Source organism: Diplotaxodon limnothrissa, linkage group LG16 (genome assembly GCF_057381915.1).
Source record: "Diplotaxodon limnothrissa isolate DT_005_m linkage group LG16, D_limnothrissa_male_GT1.1, whole genome shotgun sequence".
Lineage (NCBI taxonomy): Eukaryota > Metazoa > Chordata > Actinopteri > Cichliformes > Cichlidae > Diplotaxodon > Diplotaxodon limnothrissa.
In genome coordinates, this window is record NC_140611.1 from 11,946,189 (window position 1) to 11,953,539 (window position 7,351).

Sequence of the window (7,351 nt, forward strand, 5' to 3'; positions counted from 1 at the left end):
GCATCTCCTCTTCTTTTAACAACAGTCTGTAAACATCTGGGAGCTGAGGAGAGCAGCTGCTAAACTTTTGGGAGAGGAATGTTCTTGTTTGATATTTGAGTCTTCTTTCTTGTACTTTTCATCGTATGAGGTGCCAAATGTTGTCACTTGATGAAAGGTCTGGACTTACAGCAAGGCCATTTCAGCACCCGAACTCTTTTACTACAAAGCCATTTGGAGTTTTAGGAATGTCATTCTGAAATATGCGATCCCTTTTCAGGAAGAGAAGTCATCTGTGTCGGAGCTCATGTCACTCTAAAACCTTTATATACCTTTCAGCATTGATGGTGCTTTTATAGATGTGGTGGACCCAGTGTCCATGTTTTCCAAATGAAATTTCATCTGACCACACAACGGATTTCCTACTTTGCTTCAGTCTGTTTTAAATGAGCTTTGACTCAGAGAAGATGCCGTTATTTCTGGATCATGTTCACATATGGCTTCTTTGTATGATAAAGCTTTACCTGCATTTGTGGATGGCATAGTAAACTGTTCACAGACACTGATTTCTCAAAGTGTTCCTGAGCCCATGATGCCATTTCCATGACAGATTCATGCCTGTTTTTACTGCAGTGCTGCTTCAGGGTTCAAAGATCACAGGCATCCATTACTGGAGGATTACGGACTGACATCATGACAAGTATTCACAGTTTTACACGGAGCGACATTATTCTGAAATTATTTCGCAATTTGTAGACACAGTTCGTTTCAGATTGGTGAACCTGTGCCCATCTTAACGTCTGAGAAACTCTGTCTCTCTAAGATGCTCTTTATATACCCAATCATGTTCCTGACCTCTTGCAAATAAACCTGATTGCTACATTCAGCTGTTTTGTTTAACCAACACTTACTTTTCTGGCCTTTTTTTCTTCCAGCGTCACAAAATTTTTGAGATGTGCCTTTGCCCCTAAATTCAAAAAGAGCTCATATTTTACAAAAGAGTAAAATCTCCAAGTTCAAACATTTCCCCTGGTGTGTACAATAAATATAATATGCATTTATGAGATTTCCAAATTATTTAATTTAGTGTTTATTCAATTTTACACTGCGTCCCATTTTTTGCAAATTAGGGTTGTACATTGGACAAGCAATCATGACATGAAGCTGGTCAAATGTTGTTGCAGCAATCTGCTGTCTTACTCCGTTAATGTGAACCACAACCAAGCATGGTAAAATAGCTCAGTGTGGTTCCCTGCAACTGATTCAAGCTTTGCAGTTTCCCCCAAAAAATGTTTTAATTAACCCTAACGTCACACCTGGTTTTCATCTCTTCCTTCTTGAAGAGGACTTCAAAGTAAATGTAAAAAGAGAACACAGAGTAAAAAAAGACTTTTAAGTGGAGGATTTTTCTCTGCATGGGTGTAATACAGTAAATATGCCACTGCCGTATCAGGCTGGCTCTAAGATCAAAGTTTCTTTTCTGTGTCACAAATGGGAACAGTCACCCATTTTTTAAAATCACACTTTCATCACAAAGGTAAGCAACTTTTTTTTATGCACAGCCTGGATTTGCTTACACTTCCAAGTTAGAAATATAGGTAATAATTCTTAAGTGCTGATGTTATGCAAGTGACCCAATTTTTTTAAAGCTATGAAAAAAAAATGTTTGTGTGTGTGTGTGTGTGTGTGTGTGTGCATAACTGTGACTGTATGAAACAGATAAAGAGAAGACAGAATGTGTTTGGTGTTGCGCTGGTGGTGCCTCTTTCTTCAATAGCACTAACAGTGCTTTTCACCTCTGAAATACGACTGGAGGAATTTAATTAGTTACTTAAAGTGTCAAGGTCCACACAAGAATCAAAACTAACAATGAAGTGATTCCAATTTTTTATATGTCCGACTATTCACAGACACTAAGTGTAGTTTTATAAACTTTATAAACGAGAACAGGTAAGTAGTGAGCTTTAGTTAAGCAGAAATGAACAGTCTGCTCTCCACAAACTACAGACAATTTGACATTTCACATGATGTGTTTATCGCTCATTACTAATTTCAAATGCCTGTGCTTGCTAGCACAGATGCTGCCTCTCTGTCTGGCTGTGGTGAGTGAAGCCACGGTTGTGCTTAATGCTATTACTGCAGCTCCATTTCTGGTTGGGCATTTGTATTTTTAATTACGTGTATTTTTTTTTTAGTTGTTTATGTAGTCGGATGAAAAAGGAACGTACTGTTTCCCATTCTGAAGTTTTGCTTCAGAATTTAATAACAAATCATCTGGTACTTAGTAGGTCTTAATTTTTATTTTAAAAAGTCAGACTTTTAATTTTTAAAGTAGAGTTTAAAATTTTTCATTTGCTGCTTTTTGACTCATTTTCAGTTCAGTCCTTATACGGGACCATTTTCAGAGGCATGTAAATAAACTCCAACGCTCTCTCAGGGGTTGTTAACCCACCTACACTGCTGTGAAAAAGTATTTGTCCCGTTCCTCATTTCTTCTTATATGAAGAATTTGTCACACTTTGATGTTTCAGCTCAAGCTAATTTAAATATCATAAAAGATATACTGAGTAATTTTTTTTTTTTTGTTACATTTAAAAAGCTGTCCTGGCCCCAGGCATCCATCTACTGTTGCCCTCATCAGAAAAGCCTCAGGGTGGTTTCCAATAAGCCATTCTTAAGGAAGGATAACATGGAGAAAGGGCTGAGGCACAACAAGTTATATAAGAGCTGGACTGAATATCAGAGTCAATGGGTGTTGGAGTGATGAATCCAACCCAGACATTTTTTGGTTCAAGCCATCGCCAGCAGATACAGAGCAGGTCATCAGTGAGCATCTACAGCCATCTTTAAAACATGGTGGAGGCTCTCCTAGGGTTTGCTGGGAAATTATGAATGCAGAAAAGTACAATCAGATTTTGCAGTACTGGATGGAAAGCCTCTCACTGGTATTATTTTAAGCATGACAATAATCCCAAATAACGCTGTCAATGTAATAAAAGCATCCTAGCATAGAAGAACATGCAAGGCTCAAGACTTTTGCACAATTTTGCATAAAATGGTGCTTTTGCCAGTAATGACACATTTGCTACTATTAAACTTAAGGAGTTTAGTTGCTCTGGACGTTGTAGGGCTGTCCTGGTTGACACGCCTCTGCAATGTTGCGTGGAGATCAGGGGCAGTACCTGTGGACTGGCAGACCGGGGTGGTGGTCCCCATCTTTAAGAAGGGGGACCGGAGGGTGTGTTCAAACTACAGGGGGATCACACTCCTCAGCCTCCCTGGGAAAGTCTATGCCAGGGTGCTGGAAAGGAGAGTTCGTCCGCTAGTCGAACCTCGGATACAGGAGGAACAATGCGGTTTTCGTCCTGGTCGCGGAACACTGGACCAGCTCTTTATCCTCTCCAGGATACTTGAGGGTGCATGGGAGTTTGCCCAACCAGTCTACATGTGTTTTGTGGACTTGGAGAAGGCATTCGACCGTGTCCCTCGGGGTGTCCTGTGGGAGGTGTTGCGGGAGTATGGGGTGTCTGGCCCATTGCTACGGGCCATTCGATCCCTATACAACCGTTGCAAGAGCTTGGTTCGCATTGCCGGCAATAAGTCGGACTCATTCCCGGTGGGTGATAGGCTCCGCCAGGGCTGCCCTTTGTCTCCGGTTCTGTTCATAATTTTTATGGACAGGATTTCTAGGCGCAGCCAAGTGGCGGAGGGCTTTCGCTTTGGTGGCCTCAGAATCTCATCTCTGATTTTTGCAGATGATGTGGTTCTGTTGGCTTCATCGGGTGAGGGCCTCCAGCTCGCACTGGAACGGTTCGCAGCCGAGTGTGAAGCAGCGGGAATGAGGATCAGCACCTCCAAATCTGAGGCCATGGTTCTCAGCCGGAAAAGGGTGGAGTGCCCACTCCGGGTCGGGGATGAGTTCCTGCCCCAAGTGGAGGAGTTCAAGTGTCTCGGGGTCTTGTTCTCGAATGATGGGAGAAGGGAGCCGGAGATCGACAGACGGATTGGGGCTGCAGCTGCAGTAATGCGGACGCTGCACCGGTCCGTCGTGGTGAAGAGGGAGCTGAGTGTAAAAGCGAAGCTCTCAATTTACCGGTCGATCTACGTCCCTACCCTCACCTATGGCCACGAGCTGTGGGTAGTGACCGAAAGAACGAGATCGCGGATACAAGCGGCAGAAATGAGCTTCCTCCGAAGGGTGGCTGGCCTCTCCCTTAGAGATAGGGTGAGAAGTTCGGCCATCCGGGAGGGGCTCAGAGTAGAGCAGCTGCTGCTCCACATCGAAAGGAGCCAGCTGAGGTGGTTCAGGCATCTGACAAGGATGCCCCCTGGACGCCTCCTGGGTGAGGTGTTCCAGGCATGTCCCACCGGGAGGAGGCCCCGGGGCAGACCCAGGACACGCTGGAGAGATTATATCTCTCGGCTGGCCTGGGAACGCCTTGGTATTCCCCCGGATAAGCTGGAGGAGGTGGCTGGGGAGAGGGAGGTCTGGGCCTCTTTGCTTAGGCTGCTGCCCCCGCGACCCGGCCCCGGATAAAGCGGATGAAGATGGATGGATGGAGTTTAGTTGCTCCATACAGGCAACACAACCATAGAAACTGACTGCACGCATACAATTGTTGCTTGTAGCCTGGTTAATGCTGATGAGTCACAACAGCCATAACTGTCACGGTCTGAGTGGCAGACCGTGGGGAAGGAGGACCCAAACGCAGTGAATGGTGCGTTTATTTACAGTGCAGAAAATGACAATAAATCCTCGTGTGCTCCAGGGGCGTCACTAGGTTTTAAGGACAGGGGGGGCTTAGCCCCCAAGAGATGCACACGACATGAACGAACGTAGTGAATGAGCACAAAATTTCACAAACAGAAAACAAAGACTGAGAAATTGTTTTCCTACTTTTTTGGACAGATTAAACATCCTAGGCCACCAATAGATCTATTGTTTTATTTCAGTCTGCTTTATAATACAGTACAACAAGAAAACAGAGGAAATGTGTTTGCCGCATCAATAACAAGAAAAAAACTGAAAATAAAAAAGTACATTTTTCTGGCTGCAATCACCAGTTACTTGGTGGGTGGAAGCATCAAAGAATGACGTCTGTTTTTAAGAGTGGCAAATCGGTCAATCACTCTGTTGTGACTCAGATGCTGAAGCGTGTCTTTTTCAATAGACATGACTGCAAGACTGTGAAGTCTTTTCTGACCCACTGTTTGACGCAGCCAGGAGTGCAGCCGACGCAGTGCACTAAAGGACCGTTCGCACGAGCAGCTGCTGACAGGCACTGTTAGGGCAACTTGGATGGTTGCCTTCAGAGAGGGAAACATGTCTGAATCAAGGAGGTTGTACACAGACAACATATTTTTGGGTGGACATCCAGCCTCTGTTTTCCGGGTAAGAAAGTTTCTGGCCACCAGAACCTCCTCTTTTTTCAGGTCAAGTCTGTAGTGCTTTGCAAGTTCATTCTAGTGTGGTTCACTCAAGAAGTTCTCAGATTTAGGACTGCATGCCTGGACGCCTTTTAGCAGCCCTGCATCTACACTGCAAAATCTTTGATCAAGCTCGCCAACCACCCGATCCACACAAGGGAAAAGTAACTCTCTTTTCAATGTGTCTGAGTTGTTCAATTCAGTGCGTGAACCCACAGTTGCCTCCAGGACAAAATCCTCCATTTTCCTCTGTTTGTGCCTTGTCTTGGCACCTGGTTCAGGGATACTGTGGGTGTTACACAGGGCCTTGGTTTTCTCATACAGCTCTGTAGCAAATGCATCTGAGTGTTTGCCCTTAAGTGTGTCACACACAGCTTGTTTGCAGATAAAAGCTTCTGCCAGGTCTAAAGTCTCTTTCTGCAGGAATTTGTGGAGTCCTTCGGTTACAGACAGAATCGACTGAAACATCAGTAGTGCATAGACTGCTGAGAACTTGTAGAGCTTTGCTCTGAGACCAACAGCTATGGGGGATCCAATTGCAGATAGGCACTCCAAAATGGCAGGCAATGTCTCAAGAACTGCACTGATTGATCGCAACTGACATGCCCAGCGAGTGTTTGAAAGTTGCACAAGCTCAGTTTTTGTCAATCCAAGCTTTGCCTGAGTCTCCATGAACTTATGATGATTGACTAGGGAGGTGCTGAAGAAAGAATACACACACTCCAACAAGCTGAAAAGCTCCACAGCCTCTGGGACAGCCTTGCAAGTATTGCACAAAACCAGGTTGAGTTGATGAGCATAACAATGCACATAGATAGCCTCAGGATGGAGCCTTCTAAAATGTGCTTGTACACCTCCAGTGGAGCCACTCATAACGGCTGCACCATCATATGTTTGTGCTACACACTTAAGCTCTGCAAGACCATAGTTTTGGATCTGCTGCTGAATCTCATTTGCAATGGACTGGGCATCAAATGATTTTATCTCTGCAAGTGCAAGGAAACGCTCCTTCACTGCCCCCTCTGACACGTACCTGACACAAACAGCTAACTGCTCTGCCTTTTTATCCCTTGCCTCATCCACCATGATGGAATAGACTTTAGACTTTGTCATTTCAGATACAATGACACTAGTAACTTCCTGGGCACAACAGTCAATCATGTCATTCTGGGATGTTGGTGAGATATACTGTGCATTTGATGGGGGATTATGTTTTTGAAGAAAAGGATCAAACTCCTTCAAAAGCTCCATGCATGCAAGAAAATTCCCTCTGTTTGGGCTGTCTTCACCTTCATCATGACCACGAAAAGGGAGTCCCTGTCTCCCTAACATAGAGGTGACTGCAACAATTCGTCTGAGATACTCTCTTCTTTCGACTATCTCACTCACATTTGCAGTTGCTATCATCTGTGCAACGTTTCCCTGTTTGCTAGTTCCCTGGTAGCTTTTCCATGTAACAACACTGTCCTTATGTGTTTGTGCCATCTCATGCTTGCCAAAGATGACTAAAGCTTTCTTCCAGTTCTTGCAACCGTTACTGACCAAACTATCATGTTTGATGTTTTTGCCAAACACTCTACATGGGAAGCAGAAAGCTGCACTCTGGTTGACTGAATATTCTAACCAGTTGTGCTTTTCAAACCAGCTGTGGTTAAATGCTCGCTTCTGTGTACCAAACGTATCATGTGGATAGCTCTTCAGCTTCACCTGTCTGGGCCCTGTGTCTTTGTCACCTAAATCAAACCCTGTAGTAGAATGAGTTGCTGCAGCTGCTTCATCATTTTCCCTCTCTTGGCCTGTTTGCTCTCCTCTCTCTGTAATAACTTGATCTTCCTCTGCCTCTCGATCCATTTGCTGCAGCTCCTCTGTCTCTCCTTGCTCTCTCTGACTTGAACTTGCCTGTTGACCTTTTTCTCCCTCAGCCACTCCTTCTGCCTCACCCTTC

At 44.5% G+C, this 7,351-nt stretch overlaps 1 pseudogene; it reads right to left on the reverse strand.

The window, feature by feature from the left end:
- Positions 1-5,032: 5,032 nt before the first annotated feature.
- On the reverse strand, positions 5,033-6,977 carry LOC146615816 (zinc finger MYM-type protein 1-like; annotated as a pseudogene).
- Between the last annotated feature and the right edge of the window lie 374 nt (positions 6,978-7,351).